The sequence below is a fragment of the Hyalella azteca genome, unplaced genomic scaffold (genome assembly GCF_000764305.2).
Source record: "Hyalella azteca isolate HAZT.00-mixed unplaced genomic scaffold, Hazt_2.0.2 contig14119, whole genome shotgun sequence".
Taxonomy (NCBI): domain Eukaryota; kingdom Metazoa; phylum Arthropoda; class Malacostraca; order Amphipoda; family Hyalellidae; genus Hyalella; species Hyalella azteca.
Window position 1 is genome coordinate 1 of NW_025944015.1, and position 23,633 is coordinate 23,633.

A 23,633-nucleotide genomic window follows, 5' to 3' on the forward strand; every position below is an offset into this window, starting at 1 on the left:
TATCTTGTTCCGATGAAAGTGAGTGCCAGAATACCCCCAGAGCGATAGACGATCAATGCCAGGCTAGTTTAAAAACGAAGCCTTATAAGCAAAACTCGGAGAGCTGCAGTTCGCGTAATCGCGAACTGCAGGCCCAGCCGTCCGCTTAGGCAGCTTATTTACGCAAATGAGCGACGCCGACCCAGCTCAGCGAACGACCGCCGCTGCAGAGACGCGGAAACTGCTGCTGCTCTGTTCGCCGAGACGCTAAAACATCTGCTTTGCTGCAGAGACGCTCAACCCGCTGCCTTGCTACAGAGATGCCGAAATCACAGCAACTATGCAGCAGAGACACGGAAACCGCTGCTCCTTTGCTGCAGAGACGCTCAAACCTCTGCCTTGCTGCAGAGATGCAGAAGTCACAGCTGCAATGCAGCAGAGATGCGGAAACCGCTGCTGCTATGCTGCAGAGACACAGAAACCGCTGCAACTATGCTGCGGAGACACAGAAACCGCTGCAACTATGCTGCAGAGACACGGAAACCGCTGCAACTATGCTGCAGAGACACAGAAACCGCTGCTGCTATGCTGCAGAGACACGGAAACCGCTGCTGCTATGCTGCAGAGACACAGAAACCGCTGCTGCTATGCTGCAGAGACACGGAAACCGCTGCAACTATGCTGCAGAGACACGGAAACCGCTGCAACTATGCTGCAGAGACGCGGAAACCAATGCTCCTTTGCTGCAGAGACGCGGAAACCAATGCTCCTTTGCTGCAGAGACGCGGAAACCAATGCTCCTTTGCTGCAGAGACGCGGAAACTGCTGTTCCTTTGCCGCAGAGACACGGAAACCGCTTCTCCTTTGCTGCAAAGACAAGGAAACCCCTGTTTCTCAGCTACAGAGACCTCTACTACTATGCTGCAGAGACGTGCTGAGCGCTGCAACCCATCCCATGGTGCAGTTATTGCAGTTATAGCGCTAATTGTTCCGTGGTTCTCAATATTTTGGGGTAATGAACACTCTTTAGTAGTTATATGTCGCTCCGTAATAATTATTACCGCCTAGTATGAGATAATCTAGTGAACATCTACACTCCACCTCACATCTGTTTAATTTAATAAAAATTTTAATTCAATATAAACTAAATATTTACCTCACATAATTAAATTTAATTTAATTTACCTCATAAGTTTAAATCAAAGAGTATACTATCACAATTCGTTTAACGCGCTACTCATGAGCGGCTAATGTCCAGCATAATAATACGCGACGGCACGTATACACTGTAGCGATTTCCCCATAAATGTTACTTGATAAACAAACGGTCAAAGAGAAATCCTCATATACAATGTCTGAACCATGAGGAAACCTAAACTGACCTAAAACTGGAATTGAAATAAAATACTTAAAGCTTACTCAAACGCTTTAAGTCTACAAAGCAATTTAGTACTGATATTCATAACTAATATTGCTGTTATTAATATTGGCCTGTAAGCCGACAGCAGAGACTTCGCGGATTGTGAGCAATGGTAATCTATAGGTTAAATAGCTTAACTTTCTTGACAGTAATAAAGGTAAGAAAATTGCATCAAAATCTGGAATAAATGAACTCGATTCTATTATATTCCAGACTGAAGACATTTTTAAAGCTTCTCTTGACACACGCCTTGTTCTAAATGTTCATGACTAATATTATTTTTTATTTTGTTTTCCCTCCTGTCAAGAAATTTGAGCGAACGTGCCCCGCCATGTCAAGAGCAAGTAATAGCGACGTCGTTGTTTTCGTTGTCGCTATAAAATACGGAGCTGCAATCCAGTTACGCCCCCGGGCGACGAAGCTCGGCCGAGTGTGTCGGTGAATCACCTTCGCATCTGCGGACATTTATTGAAATTCACAGAGAATCTTGCAGAGATAGAATTTCTCTTTTGCTAAGGGAAATTTTCCAGAAATTTTAAGTCTTTCTTCCTCGTTTTAAAAATATAAGATTCATATTTAGTAGGAGGATATATTTATAAGGCATTGAGAGTCGAATAGCACAGTAAATAGTTTGATTCGATACAGACTGTATTTTTTAAAGCGAAATTGAACGTTTTCAATAATTTGATTCGAGCAAATAATGCCTTATCATTATCGAAGCTAGAATTTCCAAATATTCTATTCATTCACAAGTGCGCGGATTTAAAAAAATTAATGATGAATTACCATTCGATTGCCGTATTTCCATTGTATAGTCTCCTTAGCGAGGGATCTCTAGTGTCTTCACCTTCTTTTAATTTAATTCCAAACTCTAAGTACATATAGTGAATAGTTCAACACTTGCCTTGAGTTTAGTGATTGATTTTTTATTTTTAGCGAAACTACAATTGACAAGTCTAGCTGTAGTTTAATTATATTTATAATTAATATTGTAAATGTAATTAAACATTAAACATTTACAATTAACCTATATATTTACAATTAAAAACAATAATATCATCAGTAAATTTTCGAGGCCCTCGTAGCTAAGAATTTCCTCCATGGCCTCAATATTGGAGTGGCGCTCGATGAACATACGCCTCATGGCCGTAAAATCTTACGAGATCAATTGACCAGAAATATTGCCTGGCCATCAGCAATTATTAAAATAAAAGCAATGAGGCAAGAAGGTAAAAAAGAAAGTCCCGAGCCCACGTTACTTCCGTGATGTCGCTATACTATAAGATTTTGGTTTTTCTATCGTATCGTTATATTTTTAAATATTGAGAAAATAGATTAACACGCTTCATAGTGAATTTGCTTTTTTGCGTCCATTAGAATTTTGTAAATGCGCAATGTTAAGCTGGGCTTGACAATATGGAATATTTAATAGTATTTCACAATGTATGAAAATACATGAAAATTAGATGTCAGCACGACATAACATTCATTTGAATGTTTGGAAAGACGCCAGCGTGAATGGAACTAAGCGGTTTAGCTGTTTAGAGGATTACCGGGATAACTTATTGAAATATTCTTTGAAAGTAAGACTAAGGCTCAGTATGACTATGATTAAAGCCTGAAATGAAAATTAAAGGGAATGCATGCGAAAAATAACAAGGTATTCCATTCTAATAATTCTACTAAACATTAATTATCAAAATGTAATTTTAGAAAGTATACAATAAATTAATATGCATTAGACACACGTCCCGCACGCATAGATTACGGTGATGTCCGTGAGTCTCAAGTACACCAGCATATCTACCGATTAAATTTAAATATATTCTGAATATTTTATTTCCAATTTATCTTCCCCAATTTTTCTTATTTCCATACTACCATTGTGAAAATTTATCGACGTTCAACGAGAATTCATTTGTGATTCCTCGCTCCCTATATATGAAATATTGCCTTCACGCGTTTGTAATTACATGGAGACGAATCGCCTGCTGCTCGGCTACATTTGGATTCAAGATCTTCCCAATATGTTACATTTTCATGCAGATATTGCATTCCGCCAGCCAGCGATTGATGCCAAAGCACCTAAGCCCATTTATTGAAAATTTTTATGTCGGAATTTCTAAATTAAGTTTGAAATATCTTTCCCGCGATCGTCGGCTCCTGTCTGTCTTAGATATCTTATAAAAATAAAGTATACAAATAATTTTAATTATTTTTCTAGTTAATTTCGTAGATAATCCAAATTTAATCTAATTAAAGTTAATTTACTAAAGTTCAGATAATTTATGGTGAATAATTTTTGAGTAACTTCAAATTAACCTTGAAATATTTTATTTCTTGAATTAATCGATGAAAATGAAAGTTGGTGATCCTATTGTGAGCTTCTCATTTCCTTTGAAAGGCGATATACTTGTAAAGTATTTTCCTGCACCGAAAACATGTCAAAACAAATGCCAGCTGTCAACACATGAGGATTAAGTTAAATGCTGGTTCTGATATCCGTAGACACGTGCCAAATATCACCAGAGACTTGACTGTTCATTATACGTATTAGATCGGATCGCTCTTTCACCCCAAAATAAGATAATAATATCTCTTTCCTTCCGAATTTTTTTTAACGAAGTCGAGGTAAAATTCGTTGTATTGATTGAGTGGTTTTAGATTAGTATTATCCTTGTTACAAGATCTTCTGATAAATTTTCGTTATTTCATTTTATTTCATTGAACGCAGCTCTTGTTTGCCGTATTACCATGGTTAGTGTTCAATTGCCATGATTTAACCTAATAATTTTTATTCAAATAGTTCAGTGTAGTCTCATACAAAATTTTGAATTCTATTATCAGATTTGCTTATTTATTTTCGGAAGAATTTTTTCACAACTTAAAAGAATTCATTTGCTGTGAAAGATAAAATATTTCTATAGCCTTCCAAATTTGAGAAAAATCTGACCGTACGTTCAAAAAATTTTACGTTTTGAAAAAAGCGCCGAATTTCAGGTAAAAGTTTCAAATCGTAAATGCACGATCCGCCTATATAAATTTTACGAGTTCAAAGTCAGTACGACTATAGGGGCCGTTTTTAGATTGAAGGCACTATTTCAAATATAGGGAGCAAGGAATCACCAAAAGGAATTTTCGTTAAACATATATGAATTTTCATTACGGTAGTCTAGAAATAAGAAAAATTTTGGATAAAATTATCGGAGTTGACTGCAATAAATCCTGAACTTCTACATTTAAATAGAAAATTAGCAGGCTTAACTGTAAACGAATAAACTCTAAAGATTATTCGTTAAGATGGGTTACATCTTATGTATTAACACTTATTATTGAGTTAATGAAAACTAGAAGAACATATAACTCTCTACTAAACTTCTTATAAATCTGTAAATCCCAAAAGAAAAAAAGCTAAAAAACAATTAAAAAAGGAGTCCAAAAAAGCTAAATGAGCTAAACTTTTTTATGAATCTGTGAACTCCTCATAGCCGTATCCCGTATTCTCAGCCTCCCGTTTGTCACGGTCCGAAGCCGTGTAAAACAGAGCCTGGAAACATAGACGGAGCTTCATGCCTGTTCTACGGCAGTTCCTTCGCAGCGTTTCCGGCTATCGCCGTAAATTACCCCGGGGTAATTGGTCTACTGCACTTTTAGGAGGGAAATAAACGAAGGGTGACTGCACTGAAGTTGCTGACATCGTGGACCTCTGGGAGGTACTTTCAATGCGTAACATTACTCACTGCGCGAAGCGATTGATTATAAATTTTTTCCTCAATATACGACTTTTAATTTTAAAATAAGACTCGTTTAAACTCAACTTATGATAACCATAACCGAAAAGAATATTTATTCCTTTCGAAGGAGTCTTCCTTTTTATTCCTATTGAAATTATTCAATAGGAATAGACAATATGTGAACTATATCTGTGCGTTTTTCGTGACATATAAACTACCTAATTATCTTTCTCACTTCAACAAGCCTAAGCTTTATGTTCAAAATTTGTGTAATTATTTGGCCAATCAGGAGCCATATTTGATTAATTTGGGAGCATCAGCAGGGTTCTCGACTTACGTAAAACACGCACTCAAGTTTTCTTATATAAATAGCTGCAAGTGATGGAAATTTCGCGGCAGAAATTTGACCTCACGTCATCCCCGAGGACCGGGCATATAAACGCTCCCGAGGGCGCCAGAGGAGAATGTAGATGTAGAGAAACGATTTGTCAGAGCCGACGACTGCAGCCTGCTGCAATATTTTAACTGTCGGTCCTTAAATCACGACTGGTTGACCGACTCGATAAAAACACGAGCCAATTGTGGTGCCTGGCCCTATAAAATTCGTATTTGGTGGATTTATATGGAGGATTCTAAATCATTATTGAGCTGAGCGAGTTGTCAAAGTGAAAATGATCGATAATATTTCATCTGTGCAGTGAATCAAGTAATGAACCCCAATCGTCCTGAAATTTTACTTTTAAACGAGTGCGGCAGAGCATATCATAACATAACATAACATAACATAGTGATGTCGGCTCTGAAGTGTAGGCCTGATGTGGCCTGTCGCCGATTCTTTTCCATTTCGTGCCTTGTTCATAGATCTAAACTCGTGTCATTTGACCGGATCTTTTCATGACTGGCGATAGTTTGAAGAAGCTACTAGAAAAATGGCGTTATCACGCAATAAAACGCCCGCTGAAAATGGCGTTATCACGCAATAAAACGCCCGCTGAAAATGATGTTATCACGCAATAAAACGGCGGCTGAAAATGGCGTTATCACTCAATAAAATAATTCAACTTTTGTAAATTTTGCTTTCTTGGACACCGTATCAATTGATGCTATTCTTTATTTATCATTGCGGAGGCACTGAAGAATTGGATTTTGGAAACTGGAAACTCGGGTCACACCCGGTCAGTCAGCAGGCAACAGTGGTGAAGTGAGGGTGTGCCGGTAGGTATGTCACCCTCGTACAGTCGTACTTGGTTGAGGGATTTGCTTTATCAGACGAAATTGATTTTGGGTCTTGTCAAAAAGATGCCATTTTTTGTGTACTCTCTTTAACAATAGGTCCATATTTTATATCCTTCTTTCCATTTTGCAGTGAAATATTCTTCTTCTTTTGGAAACAATAATAGTAATTAAGATTTATTTGACATTCATTTTTATTCAAGATAAACCTTTGTAATTTGTGAAATAAATCAACCTTTTTTGAGATTGGATGTATTGAGGTGAAGATGTAGAATGAGGTAGGAAAGAAAGTTGATAATTCACGGAGTCTTAGTAAGTAGCTTGTAGTACTTTCAAAGTACTATAATAAATTATATAATACAATAGGATATATAATAATAAGTATAATAAATTACTTTGTAAATGTAGGTTGTAGAAATAAAGGTAGATTGTATTTCACTCACACTCTCAAGTTTCAACAAGTCAACATAGTATGTTGTAATTTTTTTTCAGGCATGCTGGACATAATCAATTTGGCTAATGGAGCTGAAGTTGTTCATCAGATGTGCCTGGTGAGATGTCTTTGCAGTCCAATATGTCCGGGAATATCAGGTGAGTAATCTACTGAGCTCTGATAGTGATAGTATTACTTACATTAATTACTGCTATATTGTAATGCTATTTCACTGAAATAGGAAAGTACCATGGAAAGAGGAAAAATGTTAATATGCAGGCAATGCCATTAATAGGAAATTCATCTCCTAATGTAAAAATTACATGCAGGCGATGCAGCACTTTGTTCAGTTGGTTATGAAGTGTTGACTGTTAAGTTGATGTACTGCAATATATAATTCATTAAAACTAGTCAATATTCAACTAATTTTGCAGTACTTTGTTACACTGAAGTGAGAAGTCTAATTTACCAATATGCTATTCAGTCATCAGTAATCAAGACAGAAAGTGGCTAAATCATAAATGGGTCAATGTACAATAATTCACATATAGAGTTTTAGATAGTTTCACATACATTTATAAAAACTTAATTCAATTTCCACCTTATGATATTATTCAATTTTTTGCTTATAGCATCTATGTTGGTGCAAAGTTTTGCTGTATTGTTGTACATGCATAGTTACCGTATAACATTTGCATCCTTAAAATTCTTAAATCTACCTTTAACAATTCATCTTAGAAGACCATTAAGCTAAGTGCTCACTTTTCATATCTAATTTCTGATTTTACCGAAATATTTTTTATAAATTCATCTTGTTCACAACTTGGATGTTCTTGTTTGTTTGATGCAGGCAGTGTGACCCACAGCGCTGGAGGTGCAGTCTCTACATGCTCCTACTCAGTGGGTGACGATGGCTTCACTGCCCTGGTGATGCTGCAGCCGGGAGTGAATCACATAGTTGCTCAGTATGGCACACACATGGCAACCAGGCAGATTGTCTTCTCTCCAATTCAAATTGAAAAATTTGTCCGCCTTATCTATGTTACAAGTTTTGATGAAGACAAATTCCAGGTATGCAAAATTATTTTTGTTGAATTAGAGTTTGATGCCCACAATGAAGCGTTTTCTGTGGAATTTATTCTATTTGCCAATGATTCATGTTTGGAAGGTCAATTCCTGAGCTCATTTGTTATAAGATTTATGTTCAGAAACAAACAATTACCTACATTTCTTTCATTCTCTTATCATTACAGTGCTGAAATACTTACAAGTAGGCTCATTTCATATATAATGTAGGTATCATTTATATACCAGCAGTTGAACATGGTCAAATTGATACTACTCATAAGGAATGTCATAATAGTTCTTAGTCATTTATTACCATAGTTTTCTATTTTAATGGATCCCAATTTGCACTACAGGGCCCTAAAAAATTACGCAAGAAATGAAATAAAAAGTTATGCAACCCGCTCTGTAGGTAGAAACGTTACGTAACGTAAATAATACCTGATTAGATTTATTATTTATGTTTAAAATAAATTTGTAGACTTGATTTTCGAAGAATAAACTACCTCAGCTCACTGCGCAAATTAATTCTTTTCAGTAAGCCACACCCGATGTCGAGGCACCGTTTCTTTAGGTCTATTCTGAACAACCGTAAATTCTTGATTAAAATAACCACTTAATTTAAGATAATAAAATACGTTATTTTTCATTATTACCACACTTCTCTTCAACTTCACTTCATGTTGTTTGTTTTTTTGTCTGCTGCAAATCTTATAATCAATATTTAACACACTTCTAGCTTTCTCATCGATCTGAAATTTTGCAAACTTGCGTTAAGTCGGAGACAATGCATGAATCAATTGATAGAATAAAAAAAAACAGTTGTGGCCCAGTTCACGTCTATAACAAAACCGGCAGTTCATTTATATTAGCTTCACTTTTAACGAACCTCGACTTCAAACAGAGTCCTCTTGATCAATGGCATAGAACACATTTAAGTTTAAACCTAATTGAAAATTTATCAACTCCAATTTGTACTGCACGATCTCCATTCATCTCGACTGGATAACGTATAGTAGTGTAACGCAGGAGGAATTGCCGAACTATGATATTTATGATCAAATTAAATGGTAAATTCAATAACGCCCGATTTAAGTCTAGATTTTCAAGAACAATTAAACAAGTTTGAAGTTAATATGACAGTAATTCAATTGCATCGTTATTGAGACACGAAACAATCTGACAACGGGTTGAGTATTATGCCATAATTTAGCGCGCTCTTTAGCAGATCAAACTGACATTTAGAGATTCTGGTGCATCCCACGCTGAATTGAGTCGAGGAACACTTAAGCTACACCTGCGACAAGATAATTTATTGCACTTGATGGTAGACCTGCTAATTATGTAATTATTAAATTTTCATATAACAACATTGTTGCTAAGACTTTTGTGAATTGTATCGGTTATATTTTTGCATTCAACCCGACAGATATATTACGATGGCAATCCATTTTTATACATTACGTATACATAATAGTTTGGCCATAAATTTCCTCGATTACTGGAATTGCTTTGTGTTGCTTCGAGTGAAAAGGAAAGATTTCTTGTTAAACTCGTTAAAAATCTTAATAATTTACATTAAATTTCTTATAAATTGTCATATGAAGTTACTCTAAATCTGCTTGCTTCTGCGTTAAAAGCTCAAGGTGTTATGTTTTCTCCTTAAATTACTGGCCATTCTTCAGTCAGCTAGCGAGGTTTAATTCTGTGCAAATCTGTAACGAATCTCAATCATTTCTTTCGTAATGAAATGGGACATGCAATTGACTTCAGAAACCGATGACTGTCATCTTGCCTTTATCTGGGATCAAACTTACAGTATGATCGGTCAAGGGATGTGCCTACTATCAAAATTAAAGTAGTAGGTATCCGAAGCGTATTACGAGCACATACACTAAATACAAGTACACGAAGTGGTCTGAATACACACAGCGGCCGATTTCTGGGTTAATGGGACAGGTGGGTTAATTTAGCTTGATTATCTGATAGTAATTGGCTGACGGAGTTACGAACACTAAACTATGTTTGATTGTGCGGCTTCAAATGTCTAGTGTTCAAAAGCGTAAAATTTTTGCTGTTGGAAGGCTGGCTGCTCTTCATAAATGTTGCGTTTTGACCTTTTTTATCGATGGGAAGAAAAGGGCTAACGTTCTCATTGTTCTATTGATAAGCTTTCAATATTTGTTCTCTCCTAATTGTTGCCGGTGCTTCGAACTGAGTCACCATACCAGCCAGAATAAATTGCTAATAAAATAAACGTTATTAATTTAACTCTTTCGTCTCGGATACATTTATTAAATTTACCGTCGCCAATGCTATTCGTGCCTTGTGGTTTGGGGCCGAGAAGTCCTGTCAGTGTCGAAAGGGTTGAGGTCAACCCTATAGTAACAACTTTACAATGAACCCATGTCGGGCCCATGCGACAATGTGGAAATGATGTGGCATTATGGTTCCAACATATCGGCACCACATTGCTGCCGTTTGACGCCACGTATGCTTGACTTAGCCATGTGGCTGCGACATAGTACGCATGTTTCAAAATAATTTAATGAATTATGGTGGCGTGATTCCCAATGGCGTTAATGTGGCAAAACAAAATGAAACTCGAAAACAGTTTTTAATCAAACTCTGATGCATTCAATAATTTACCAAACGAAACATTTACTAGACAAAATTATTTCAGAGCGCCAAGTTTCCTCGAGCGTGAAAGTTGTATTTCGAGTTTCATGTAAAATCACTGACAACCATTAATATGAAGGTGGTCATATAAAAGAATATGTGAAATTAATTGAACTAATGGAAAATTTTTGAAGTGTGAAATCAAAAAATTTGAATACTTTAGGCTAGTCTGTCGAGTATATATGATTAAATTCAGGAAAAATTTCATGTATTCAGAAAATCGTACCAGAAATCTTACCATTCTTGTAAGTCAAACAGCACAAAATTGTGAATGAAATAGGTTGGGATTGTACAGTTTCAAATTATCTATTATTTGTTTGGATGTTCTTTCTCCATTTCTTATATTTCTAGTTTGGAAATTGTATCATATGTTCCAGTTGACGAAAAGTAATCCTATAAAAGAATTCTAATGCGTGAAATACTTGTGGTTACCCTCCATCGCCATTGAGGTCTTATTGATCAAATTATGCAATTTTATTAGGTAATATTTAGGTGCTTACGGCAATTCGGTAAATGAGCAGTTCTTCGACCAATATTAGTGATTTATGTTGAAGCTAAATTCGAGTCTATCGCTGAAACTTTCTGCTGAGTCCAAGCTATGTATCGAGTGGTCATCGTGTGGCTACTTTTCCCTTTCAAGCTAGCCGGCCACAACAATAACAACATAACTGTGTGTGTGTGTTTATTACATATTGATTCGTTAAAATACTGCTTGCAATAAATTTTTAAGGTCATCAGTGGGCAGGTGGTAGAGATTCGATTAGCATTAGTATTCTCTATGAAATTAAGGCAAAGAATGTTGATTTTCCAGGACTGAGTTCGTGGGTAGTGAAGCAGCGACTTGGACTTTCGACTATATCAGTTTATGCAAACTAACGCAGGATTGTCATAGTCTCAAAACTACATGTTTTCTGAAGCATAATGAATGTATGGTTGGAAGTATATATTTTGTGCTAGTCGTAATGCTGATTTGCAGTTAAAAATTCCTGTGATATATTTTGAGGTGCCAGTCAGGATTCAGGGTATAAATCTGCAGCTCCTTAGACTCCGCTCTGGACAGTTCCATTTAGTTGCTCAGTATCATATGTCGATTTCAATGCAAAAATTAACGCCATTGTAAGATGACAATGTTGATACCATTTGTCCCTTGATATTTCCTGATTGATGTCTTCCTTGTTGAAAAGTAAGATCCTTTACATGCGATATGTTCATGAGCATTTCCTTGTATTAGCCTTTCCTGTTTATCAAGTCACGCCCTTGGTGACGTCAAATAGAGAAGCTACTGTATATGAGCTCTGACCTAACCAGGAAACTCAGTCTGGGCCGAGAACCGTCGTGTATACGCCCATACTCCTGTCCTTAACAATCAGGACAGTAACTCTACATTAATGTCAGAGTAGAAGATACACTCTAGACTTATCCATACTCCAATTGGACGCCGAAGACATCTGTGTTAAAGCTCCAACTTATTAACTGATTATCCTAAACTGTAAGCCGATATATTCTCACTAAGTATAAGTATCTAATCTGTACTTAACTCGTGCCTCATTTATCCTCATTTAAGTCAAGGCACCAGAACCGGCCTCAGGAGTTGATAACTAATCAGATACGCCTATAAAGTGCATAGAAAAGCACAGCGTACATACGAGCCGTTAAACTCGTACACCATTGTACTCTGTATACATTTTGTTCACATATTTTAGTAAGGTGGAATTCCATGGATGATGGTTGATTGAAATATTAGTATTTAAAAGCAGAAGCGCTGTCATTGCTACCTCCTCTTCACCAGTGATGGCTTTTAGTTATTAGAATTAAAATTTCACTAGACAATATTTAATAACTCCACGTAGATTGTGCATGTTTATTATAAATTTTGTGCATGTATTTCGTACTCACAAAACCGTCAGTACTATTGCTGCTTAGAAGTTCCCATAGCATTATAAGAAGCCACGTTCAAGCTCTTGCTTGCTGAATTTATCTCTGTTTTGGGAGCAATAAAGGCCGCCGTTCCCCCAGCATAAAACTTTGGATTTTAAGAAGCAAGACTGCGACACCTTTATGACTGATGGCTGCCGCAGGGAGCATGGAAATAACCTTGAAACACGGTCAGTGCATGCAGCATGGGAAAGTTAATTTCAGCGCATCTGTACAGACACAACTTTTCGGTAACTTTCATGTGCGTAGACGCATAATTTTACGGTATTTGATATGTGTATTTAATGAAGGAAATTTTATGTGGTAAATAATCTTAGCTTCATCTGAGTGTATCTTCATAGAGTAAAATTCGAGAAAATCCTCTGTAGTGAAGCAGCTTGTCTGTAAAATTTCATCTGTAGAGACTTTTTTTTCCACGTAATTAGTATTCCCGATTTCGAAAGAAAAGTCGAGATAATAATCATAACTGTCGAGTATTTTCGAAGTGGGCAGCTAGAGAATCACATTTTTCGGTACAGTTAAATCCTTTGGTAAACACGTCCAGTGTCGTTGGTATAAACACTTTCATTTCACTCGGAATAACTTCATATATAATTACCAAATCGTACAAGCGAACTATTTATAGCTACAATTTTCATTCGTTTAAGTCATGACTTTCCATTCATGGCAGTTTCATTTGTGGTATTTCTTTGCGTTCTGCGGGGGCCAGCGGCAAATTTTCGCACTAGCATAGAATGTCCATTAGGATTTTATCTGGAAACTTGTGCTCTACTAAGCCGAAGCCAAGCGAGTCGATAAGCTCGAGAATTGTCAGAAATTCCTACGAGACTTGACACATATTTTGGTTATCGGGCAACATTTAAGCCTGAGCTGCGGCACTTTCCGACTTTAAGTAGATTTCTTTAAAGTGGCAATGGCCCACATATATTCGACTATTAGTGGCATTGCTTGAACCAGTAGTGGAATTGCCACACCATTGCTACTGACTTCTGTTTCGAAAGTACGATTGTCCTAACCTTCTCCTAAAGTTTAAAATATTGTCCAGCATAACTTATTTCGTATTGTTTCACAGGGATATATTTTTCAGTCACTGAATAAATTTCATGGCAACAAAAGTATCTTGTTCCGATGAAAGTGAGTGCCAGAATACCCCCAGAGCGATAGACGATCAATGCCAGGCTAGTTTAAAAACGAAGCCTTATAAGCAAAACAAGAGACACGGAAACCACTGTTCCTTTGCTGCAGAGACACGGAAACCACTGTTCCTTTGCCGCAGAGACACGGAAACCGCTTCTCCTTTGCTGCAAAGACAAGGAAACCCCTGTTTCTCAGCTACAGAGACCGCTACTACTATGCTGCAGAGACGTGCTGAGCGCTTCAACCCATCGCGTGGTGCAGTTGTGCAGTTATAGCCCTAATTGTTCCGTGGTTCTCAATATTTTGGGGTAATGAACACTTTTTAGTGGTTATTTGTCGCTCCGTAATAATTATTATCTCCTAGTATGAGATAATCTAGCGAACATCCACACTCCACCTCACATCTGTTTAATTTAAAATAAATTTTAATCCAATATAACCTAAATATTTACCACACATAATTTGTGTAAGTTTATCTCAAACAGTATACTTACACAATTCGCTTTACGCGCTACTCATGAGCGGCTAATGTCTGCATAAAAATACGCAAAGGCATGTATACACTGTAGCGATTGTCATACAAGTGTTCCTCGATACAATAACAATCAAAGAGAAATCCTCAAATGCAATGTCTGAACCACGAGGAAACCTAAACTGACCTAAAACTCGAACTGAAATATAATATTTTAGTTTTAGTAAAACTCTTAAGCCCACAACGCAATTTAGTACTGATATTCATAACTTGTATTGCTGTGATTATTATTGGACTGTAGGCCAACAGCAGCGACTCCCTGGACTGTTAACAATGGTAATTAATAAGTTAGAATATCTTAACTTTTTAATAGTTATAAAGGTAAGGAAATTGCATCAAAATCTGGAATAAATGAACACGATTCTATTATATTCTTGACTGATGAAATTGTTCAAGCTCATCTTGATACGCGGCTTGTTCTAAATGTTCTTGACTAATATTATTTTTTATTTTTATTCATTTCCTGTCAAGATTAATATTATTTTTTATTTTTTATTCATTTTCTGTCAAGATTATTATTATTTTAGATTTTTTATTCATTTCCTGTCAAGATTAATATTATTTTTTATTTTGCATTCCCTCCTGTCCAGAAATTTGAGCGAACGTGCCCCACCATGTCAAGAGCAAGTAATAGCGACGTCGTTGTCAAGAGCAAGTAATAGCGACGTCGTTGTTTTCGTTGTCGCTATAAAATACGGCGCTGCAATCCAGTTACGCCCCCGGGCGACGAAGCTCGGCCGAGTGTGTCGGTGAATCACCTCGGCATCTGCGGACATTTATTGAAATTCACAGAGAATCTTGCAGTGATGGAATTTTTCTTTTTCTCGGGAAATTTCCCCGAAATTTAAAGTCTTTCTTCCTCGTTTTCAAAATATAAGATTCATATTTAGTAGGATATATTTATAAGGCATTGAGAGTCGAATAGCACAGTAAGTAGTTTGATTCAATACAGACTGTATTTTTTAAAGCGAAATTGAACGTTTTCAATAATTTGATTCGAGCAAATAATGCCTTATCATTATCGAAGCTGGAATTTCCAAATATTCTATTCATTCTCAAGTGCGCGGATTTAAAAAAAATTAATGATGAATTACCATTCGATTGCCGTATTTCCATTGTATAGTCTCCTTAGCGAGGGATCTCTGCAGTGTCTTCACCTTCTTTTAATTTAATACCAAACTCTAAGTACATATAGTGAATAGTTCAACACTTGACTTGAGTTTAGTGATTGATTTTTTATTTTTAGCGAAACTACAATTGACAAGTCTAGCTGCAGTTTAATTATATTTATAATTAAATTAATTAGTTTAATTATATTTATAATTAAAATTGTAAATGTAGTTAAACGTTATACATTTACATTTAACCAATATATTTACAATTAAAAACAATAGTATCGTCAGTAAATTTTCGAGGCCCTCATAGCTAAGAATTTCCTCCATGGCATCTATATTGGAGTGGCGCTCGATGAACATACGCCTCATGGCCGTAAAATCTTACGAGATCAATTGGGCAGAAATATTGCCTGGCCATCAGCAATTATTAAAATAATATTGCCTGGCCATCAGCAATTATTAAAATAATATTGCCTGGCCATCAGCAATTATTAAAATAAAAGCAATGAGGCAAGAAGGTAAAAAAGAAAGTCCCGAGCCCACGTTACTTCCGTGATGTCGCTATACTATAAGATTTTGGTTTTTCTATCGTATCGTTCTATTTTTAAATATTTAAAAAATAGATTAACACGCTTCATAGTGAATTTGCTTTTTGCGTCCATTAGAATTTTGTAAATGCGCAATGTAAAGCTGGGTTTGACAATATGGAATATTTAATAGTATTTCATAATGTATAAAGATACATGAAAATTAGATGTCAGCACGACATAACATTCATTTGAATGTTTGGAAAGACGCCAGCAAGAATGGAACTAAGCGGCTGAGCTGTTTAGAGGATTACCGGGATAACTTATTGAAATATTCTTTAGAAGTAAGACTAAGGCTCAGTAAGACTTTGATTAAAAGCCTGAAATGAAAATTCAAGGGAATGCATGCAAAAAATAACAAGGCTTATCATTCTAATAATTCTACTAAACATTAATTATCAAAATGTAATTTAAGAAGGTATACAATAAATTAAAATACACTAGACCCACGTACCTCATGCATAGATTACGGTGATGTCCGTGAGTCTCAAGTGGATCAGCATATCTACCGATCAACTTTAAATATATTCTGAATATTTTATTTCCAATTTATCTTCCCCAGTTATTATTATATCCATGCTACCATAATGAAAATTTGTATATGTACAACGACAATTCATTTTGGTGATTCCTTGCTCCCTATATATGAAATATTGCGTTCACGCGTTTGTAATTACATGGAGACGAATCGCCCCCTGCTCGGCTACATTTGGATTCAAGATCTTCCCAATATGTTACATTTCCATGCAGATGTTGCATTCCGCCAGCCAGCGATCGATGCCAAAGCACCTAAGCCCATTTATTGAAATTTTTATGTCGGAATTTTTGAATTAAGTTTGAAATACCTTTCCCATGATCGTCGGCTCCTGCCTGTCTTAGATATCTCATAAAAAATAAAGTATACAAATAATTTTAATTATTTTTCTAGTTAATTTCGTAGATTATGGAAATGGAATCTAACTAAAGCTAATCAACCAAAGTTCAGATCATTTACGGTAAATAATTTTTGAGAAATTTCAAAGTAACCTTGAAATATTTTATTTCTTGAATTAATCGATGAAATTGAATGTTGGTGATCCTATTGTGAGCTTCCCATTTCCTTTGAAAGGCGATATCCTCGTAAAGTATTTTCCTGCACCAAAGACATGTCAAAACAAATGCCAGCTGTCAACACATGAGGATTAAGTTAAATGTTGGTTCAGATATCCGTAGACACGTGCCAAATATCACCAGAGACTCTGCTGTTCATTATATTAGATCGGATCGCTCTTTCACCCCAAATAATATAACAATATTCCTATTCTTCCGAATTTTTCGTAAACAAAGTCGAAGTAAAGTTCGTTGTATTGATCGAGTAGTTTTAGATGAGTATTATCTTTGTTACAAGATCTTCTGATAAATTTTCGTTATTTCCTTTTATTTCATTGAACTAAGCTCCTGTTAGCCGTAAAACCAAGGTCGGTGTTCAATTGTTATGATTTAACTTATTAATTTTTATTCAAATTCGTTCAGTGTAGTCTCATACGAGGTTTTGAATTATATTAACTGATTTGATTATTTATTTTTGGAAGAATTTTTTCACAACCTAAAAGAAATCATTTGCTGTGAGATATAATATTTCCATAGCCTTCCAAATTTGTGATTTAACTTATCAATTTTTATTCAAATAGTTCAGTGTAGTCTCATACGAGATTTGAATTCTATTATCTAATTTCTTTATTCATTTTCGGAAGATTTCTTTCACAACTTAAAAGAATTCATTTGCTGTGAAAGATATAATATTTCCATAGCCTTCCAAATTTGAGAAAAATCTGACCGTGAGTTCAAAAAATCTGATGTTTTGGAAAAAGCGCCGATAGAATTTCAGGTAAAAGTTTCAAATCGTAAATGCACGATCCGCCTATATTAATTTTACGAGTTCAAAGTCAGAACGACTATAGGGTCCGTTTTTAGATTGAAGGCAGTATTTCAAATAAAGCGAGCAAGGAATAAGCAAAAGGAATATTCGTTGAACAAATATAAATTTTCATTATGGTAGTCTAGATATACGAAAAACTTTGTATAAAATTTTCGGTGTTGACTCCAATAAATCCAGAACTTCTACATTTAAATACAAAAGCAGCAGGCTTACCAAACAAACTCTAAAGTTTATTCGTTAAGATGGGTTACATCTTATGTATTAACACTTATTATTGAGTTAATGAAAGCTAGAAGAATATCACTCTCTACTAAAGTTCTTTCAAATCTGTAGACCCTAAAAGAAAAATTGTTAAAAAATCGAAAAGGAGTCCAAAAAAGCTAATAATCTAAACTTTTTTATGAATCTGTGAACTCCTCATAGCCGTATCCCGTATTCTCATCCTCCCGTTTGTCACGGTCCGAAGCCGTGTAAAACATAGCCTGGAAAACATAGACGGAGCTTCATGCCTGTTCTACGGCAGTTCCTTCGCAGCGTTTCCGGCTATCGCCGTAAATTACCCCGGGGTAATTGGTCTACGGCACTTTTAGGAGGCAAATAAACGAAGGGTGACTGCACTGAAATTGCTGACATCGTGGACCTCTGGGAAGTACTTTCAATGCATTACATTACTTACTGGGCAAAGCGATTTAGGTTGAATTTTTGCTCAATATATGACATTTAATTTGATAGTAAGACTCTACGAAACTCAACTTATGGCAACCATGGCCGAAAGAAATCTTTAAAGTAAAGAAATTATTCAATAAGAACAGATAACATGTGTAATGTATCTTTGTGTTCTTCGTGACATATACGTTACTTAATTTTCTTTTTCAACTCGTCAAACGAAAACTTTGTGTTCAAAATATGCTTTATTATTTGGCCAGTCAAGAGCTTTATTTGATTGATTCGGAAAGATCAGCAGGGTTCTCTACTTATGTAAAGCAGGCATTCAAGTTTGCTTATATATAAATGCAAGTGATGGAAATTTCGTGACAGAAATTTGACCTCACGTTATCCCCGAGGTGCTAGCATATAAACGCTCCCGAGGGCGCCAGAGGAGAATGTAGATGTAGAGAAACGATTTGTCAGAGCCGGCGACTGCTGCCTGCTGCAATATTTTAACTGTCGGTCCTTAAATCACGACTAGTTGACCGACTCGATAAAAACACGAGCCAATTGTGGTGCCTGGCTCTATAAAATATTTCGTGTTTGGTGGATTTATATGAGGGATTCTAAATCATTGTTGAGCGGAGTCATTGTTGTCAAAATGAAAATGATCGATAATATTTCATTTGTGCAGTGAATCATGTAATGAGCCCCAATCGTCATGAAATTTTACTTTCAAACGAGTGCGGCAGAGCATATCATTAATAACGTTTTCATGAATAAAAAGATTTATCTCTTTCAACTCAGGTTTCTTTTTAACCGAAAAATTATTCCTTCAAACGATTCTTCCATGAAAGTTAGTCGTAAATTTCACCTGCCCGCTTTTAACCCTCTAGGCTTAAGTTGAAACGAACGGTGCTTTACGGATGGAAATCTGAGCAGCGTAACTCATTTTTAAGGAAGTGCTCTTACCAATAACTGTCGAGATCGCTAGTTCATATTCTCAGCTCCAAGTAATCTTTCGACTTGATGGAAGAGCAAAGGAGAAGACGTGGAGCAAAGCGGCAATAAGTCTTGCCTCATTACGCAGCGTTCCAGCTGCATCCTGTAGAATTCTGAACATGGCAATGGAATCCAGGGACTGTACTGTAGAAACTCGCTTAAGTAAGCATAGCGGCTGAAGTACGCACACGTATTGCAAGATTTCTCGACCGCGATTGATGGTTTTAGTTTTAGAAGTCATCTGTGATTGGAACAGTCCCAGATGCGAATCAATTTCAAGCTTCCAACATTCTTGCGTTTTACAGAGTTTCAAAAAAGCTGTAGCAATTTTACATAAAATACTTGAGGAATATGATCGATATTTACTACCTACGACACTTGTTCTCATAAAATAGTTACAGTATTTAATACAATTATTGGTGCACTTTCTATTTACTAAAGGCGTGGTAGTGCCGATGCATGTGATGCGATTCAAGTGTTTGTGCGAATTTCATTCGGTGGTGAAACGGCTCTCTAAATCTTGATCGTTTCATCCAATTGAGCCTTTCAACCTTTTTTAACTTTCCAGGAGTGAAAGAAGGCTGACAAATATCCAGCTCAAGATCATAGATATTCTATGGAATAATATCTTCTTGGCCATCAACTTGAGCCGGAGGACATATGAATGCAACCGCTTGTCGTTATTCCCAGGCAAACTTTCGATGTGAGAAATGGCCGTTGTCAGCGTGAATCATCGATTTTTGCCACACGAAATGATGTTATATGAGGTTCTTGATGCGAGTTTTGAACCGTTGCGGATGTGGTGAGCCAATAGATGGTCTTTTTAAACTGTTAAAAAGCAGAGTCATGTGGTAAATTTATGCTATAGTCGTTCCAATTTTTGAGATGCTAAACATTTTAATTTTCCACGTTCATGAAACGATACAGTCAAAATTGTCATACTAGTTGTTTGAGAATTAAATGTGACAAAAAGTTATATGTTTCAGGTGCTGCTTAAGCCAAATAACATTTATTTTGATAATTCGATACAAATTTTGAAACAAAATTGCGTTGGCGCAACAGTAGAGCGACTTCTACAGCCTTGTAAGACCAAGGAAAATATCGAGTGCAACTTGCAGCATTTGTTTGTTCATAAGGAAATTTATTCCCAAGAGCACGCAAAAAGATGAGAGCTGCCGCTGGACATTATGCCTCCAGGACTCGAGACATAAGTTGCGCCACATAAATTGCTTACCTTACTTTATTGAGAACCAAAATTTATGGAAGTCGAAGAAATTTTGCATCAAATAAAAATATGCTAGAATTAATAGTTAATATAGTTTTGCATTTCTTCTTTAAACAGCTGAGATTTTTATTCCCTTCCGTTTAACTTGATGATAAATTTCGAGAAAGATAGATTATCATCGAATTTTTAGATGAATCAATTTTATATTGAATCATTTTTTGCAAATTCAATGAAAGAATAGTGGCTAAAAACTGGGTTCATTCCTGCAAGTTTTTTGTAATATTTTTCATGAATTTACTTTTGCCTGAAATGTCTTACGTCGGATTGCTCAGTACTCTTGATATCTGCCTCTTACTTTGGCAAGTTAAAATAGCAGTTAAGATAGTTCATGATCGAGAAAATTGTATGAAAATTAAAACGTAGTCCGTCAATCAAGATACAAGCGTTTATTATACGTCACAATCATAATTTTCTGACGAGATCTTGATACGTCGACGCTACCTAAGCCAGAATTTATCTCGTTTTTTTGGGCCCGATTATGGCTATTGATAATTCGGAAGGACCTGTAGTATAATATGGTTGATCTTTGCTGTAGGCATTCATTACAATCATGCATCATCATACACAGCATCAGCATACTCAGCATCATCATACTCAGCATCATCATACTCAGCATCATCATACTCAGCATCATCATACTCAGCATCATTATAGCGGCGCAGTCAACTGCTCTGCTGGGACACAAACTTAGAACTGCTCAAGTTTCGACATGACACTTTGCTGCAGTAGTCGTCTGTATCTGCAGCAGCGGCTTGGGAGCTTAAAGTTAGAAACTTTCTTCCCGCTTTCTTCATTATTGATGATTTAGAACTATGCTAGACTATATACATTGAAATTTGTTGTATTTTATGTATTGAAATTGTCTTTTCATGTATCAAATATTGAATTTATAGCTGTATGTAACATTTATACGCATCTCGAAATATTTTCGGACTCAATTGACGATAAATATTATTTACATTATAAGCTAGTATCAGACGAGGAAAAGTAATGCGAAAAAGTAATGCGAGTCTTGACAATTTTCATTATATTTACATTGAAATACTTAAAGCTTCTTCATTGCCTATGGCCCCAAGGCCATAAAAACTTCCTCTCTTTAATATCAAGAATATGAATTTTATCAGGATATTTAGTCTTGAGCCCTTTTTTGCAAGGTTTATACTATAATGCCAGGCTCAACTTGACTCGCTTTTTATGGTGGTCGAAGCACTGGATTTCAGGAATAAAAAAAACTTTGTTCAATTTCTGGCCGGACAAGGGCACCTGAAATAATGGAGAGACTGTATCGCAAAAAAAAATATAAACTGAAGATATACAGCTGGACGTTAGAGCTGCCTAATAAAACAAATTATTTTTTTTAATGAACGAAAAGGACAAATTTAAAGCTTATGCGAATTTTTAACATCAAAATCTTGATGCATCCAAATCTACATTAGAACTATTATTTTATTTTGAGGTTTAACGAAAAAATTCTGTAGTCATTCAATGATTTCTTTAAATAATTCTTGTTGACACGTTTTTGATGTTTTCACATCACCCAAAGTAAACTAGTGAAAAGCCTATGTGAATACTCAACGGGTTAACCAATGTAATTTCAATTATATATATCAATGTTATCACAATTTGATGGATTGCTGGCGCACTCAAATTATTAATTTAAATTTACATTTCCATCAGTCTCATTTCCTCACAACATGAGCCTCGCGAGAATCCGGCCACATTCAGCGAGAATAATATTGTAGCCAACTTAATAAATCCCTATGGGCTTCCCTTGAAATATATGGTAGTTTTGTAGATGTTCGTAAGCCCACTTAATCAGAGAGAACAAAGAGGCGGTACTGGGAGATTATTTTGCTCTTAATAGCTTGCCTTCCTTCGCCAGCGGCAAACAGACATGTTTTTCCCATGATATTCGTGAAATGTTGTACCCGTAATAAGAAACAGGTTTGATTGGGAGACATTGGTGAATTTTGGCAATTTGTTAAGAGATTATTCGTATGGATTCGAGTTTAATTCGTGCCAATTGTTGAATATATGATGCAATTAGGTTCAATTTAGTACGTTAAATATTGCCGGTCGAAATAATTGATTGCTTTCAAATTATATTTCGAAGTGTAGTTTGCCTAAAGTTGTTCTTTCATTTTTTTCTGTAAAATAGCGTGTCCTAGATTAACTCTTTTATCCCTCATGTCATGGGAACCCAGGGACTCCCTAAGGAATTTGTTCACCAAAAGAATGACGTAAAACGTCACTTATTTTAGGATGAAATTCCAGGTTATATATTCAGACGATGAGCGCCGCTCCCTAACGACGTACTTTATGTCAACCATCGTCAAATGAGAAACCAAAAGCCAGTATATTTGGACAGACTTATCCTGAGAATAATAGAGCATCTTTCCCGGAAAAATATTTCTTGATAATAGTATACGAGAGTCGAATAATTATTAAGGAGGTCGTACATGTGAATGATAGAACTTAGGTTATCGCGCCCAGAAGGCAATGTTAGGGTGAATCAACGTTGAAACAACGTACTTCTAGAAGTTGAAACCACGTTGAATGGTAGTCCAGAATGAAAAGTGAATCAACGTCATTTTTCAAAGGCGTACATTTCGACGTTAATTGTTTCAACGTTGAAATCGCATTGAATTCTGACTTTAAAATCGCATTTATAAAAGGTTACATAAAAGGTTCTATTATGAATGCCACAGTATATGAGGGCCGTGTTACAATTAGCTGCATTTCTTATTTATAGAAATCCTATTTGATACATTATCTACAATTGTCCCCTGCGCACGCGACCTGCAAGTGATGACGCTATATGTTTTTTGTGATTTTAAACGTTCCACATCTTCAATTGTTCCTTCTCTGAATAATAAAAGAAATACATGATATCTGTATCATTTTGGAGCAGACGTGATTTTTCAATGGTTA

The 23,633-nt window shown here is 36.0% G+C and overlaps 1 long non-coding RNA gene across 1 annotated transcript; it reads left to right on the forward strand.

Moving 5' to 3' along the window:
* The first annotated feature begins 6,285 nt into the window (after positions 1 to 6,285).
* LOC108668184 lies at positions 6,286 to 8,379 on the forward strand. Its single transcript, XR_001930587.2, has 3 exons — positions 6,286 to 6,348; positions 6,859 to 6,957; positions 7,650 to 8,379. It is a non-coding gene; the product is annotated as an uncharacterized LOC108668184 (long non-coding RNA).
* Positions 8,380 to 23,633: the final 15,254 nt, after the last annotated feature.